This window comes from Octopus sinensis, linkage group LG14 (genome assembly GCF_006345805.1).
Source record: "Octopus sinensis linkage group LG14, ASM634580v1, whole genome shotgun sequence".
Classification (NCBI taxonomy): Eukaryota; Metazoa; Mollusca; class Cephalopoda; order Octopoda; family Octopodidae; genus Octopus; species Octopus sinensis.
The window spans coordinates 5,867,331-5,869,249 of record NC_043010.1 but is presented as its reverse complement, the minus strand read 5'-3'; the positions used below and the strand labels follow the sequence as shown (position 1 = coordinate 5,869,249).

General features: G+C 37.1%; 1 non-coding gene across 1 annotated transcript; it reads right to left on the bottom strand.

Moving 5' to 3' along the window:
* Positions 1-624: 624 nt before the first annotated feature.
* LOC115219594 lies at positions 625-729 on the bottom strand. The gene has a single exon (XR_003882347.1). It is a non-coding gene; the product is annotated as a U6 spliceosomal RNA (small nuclear RNA).
* Positions 730-1,919: the final 1,190 nt, after the last annotated feature.

The following is a 1,919-nucleotide window of genomic DNA, read 5'->3' as shown; positions in this document are numbered from 1 at the left end:
GACAGGAGCCAGCTAGGCAGATGCCTGCATGAGACTTCTGTGACTGTTTTGGCAGGATTTTTACAGCTGGATGCCCTTACTAACACCAACCACTCAGGAGAGAGGACTTAGGGCTTTTTACGTGGCACAAGCACAGGTGAGGTTAATTTTGGCACTTCCAAGCGCCAACCAATTTACAGTGTGGACAAGATGCTTTTTAAGTGGCACCTGCACTCACAGGGTCACCAAGTACCTTGCAAAAGAAAAAGAAAATAATAAAAACAATTAATTAAAAATGTGTAGAAAATGACTTGAAGGTAAAACATGAGAGCTGATGACAAAAAAATAAAAGTAATTGCTGTAGTTGTATAGCCCAAGGTGGGTTCTGATTTAGCTGACTTGAGAGATTTCAGCTACAACCGTAGGAGTAGCTGTGTGGCAAGTAGCTTGCTTACCAACCACATGGTTTCAGGTTCAGTCCCACTGCATAGCACCTTGGGCAAGTGTCTTCTACTATAGCCTCGGGCTGACCAAAGCCTTGTGAGTGGATTTGGAAGACGGAAACTGAAAGAAGCCCGTTGTATATATATTCTTTTTTTTAGTTTCAGCTCAGAGCTGCGGCCATGCTGATGCACTGCCCTTAAAGAAAATATGGAACACTTCATGAATTTGCATGTCATCCTTGCGCAGGGGCTCTGATAATCTTCTCTGTATCGTTCCAATTTTAGTATATGTATTGCCGAAGCAATATATGTATATATATATATATGTGTGTGGTGTGTGTGTGTGTGTGTGTGTGTGTGTATGTTTGTGTTTGTTCCCCCAATGCTGGCGTGTTTACATTCCTGTATCTTAGCGGTTCGGCAAAAGAGACCGATAGAATAAGTACTAGGTTTACAAAGAATAAGTCCTGGGGTCGATTTGTTTGACTAAAGGCGGTGCTCCAGCATGGCCTCAGTCAAAATGACTGAAACAAATAAAAGAGTAAAGAGTATTCCATCTTTCAGATTTATCATACCATTACTGGACCACTGCATACTTGATATTGCTACCTCCAAAATAAATGAACTAATTAGATCACTACTTACCAGGTGCCACTACCTCCAACATAATTAACATATCTAATTAAACTACTTGATACTACTATCACTGAGATAAAGAGAATTCAATGCCAGCTGATTGTAGGGTAAGAATTAGCATTGTTTTTATTTTCATTTTCCCATGCTAGCATGTGTTGGGTGAAGGTGTTGATAAGTATCTGAGATTATTGATCAGAATTCTCACTGGTTTCTTTAAAACTACAAAAATTAAAGTTGAAAATTATTGATTTCTTACAAACTCAGAAAACTACTCATTAGACTGGAGTATAACAAAGAACAGTCAAATATATTGGTTTCAAATTTTGGCACAGGGCCAGCAATTTTAGGGGAGAAGGTATGTTGATTACATTGACCCCAGTGCTTGACTGGTACTTATTTTATCTACCCCCAAAAGGATGACAGGCAAAGTTGACCCTGACAGAATTTGAACTTGGAACGTAAAAAACAGACGAAATTCCTTTAGGCATTTTGCTCAGCATGCTAATGATTCTACCAGTATGCCACCTTTGGACTGTCAAATACATTAACTTTTTACTTGATAGAATTTTATTAACTCCAAAAGATGAAATATAAAGTTAACCTTGGCTGAATTTGAACTCAAAACCAAAAACTAAATATTATAAGATATTTTGTGTAACATGCTAACATGTCAAGCTAATCTCAAGATTATTACCAAAATTTGTGAAATATATGTGTGAGGCAATCTGATATTGTATAATTGAATATTGATTCCAAATTTGAATAAAGCTAGCAAAACTTCCCGGCAAAATTGGAACCTTAAATAAATTATTCCAGATTTACTTTTTATTTAAAGATCAAAGAGTCAAATATGTAATTTTG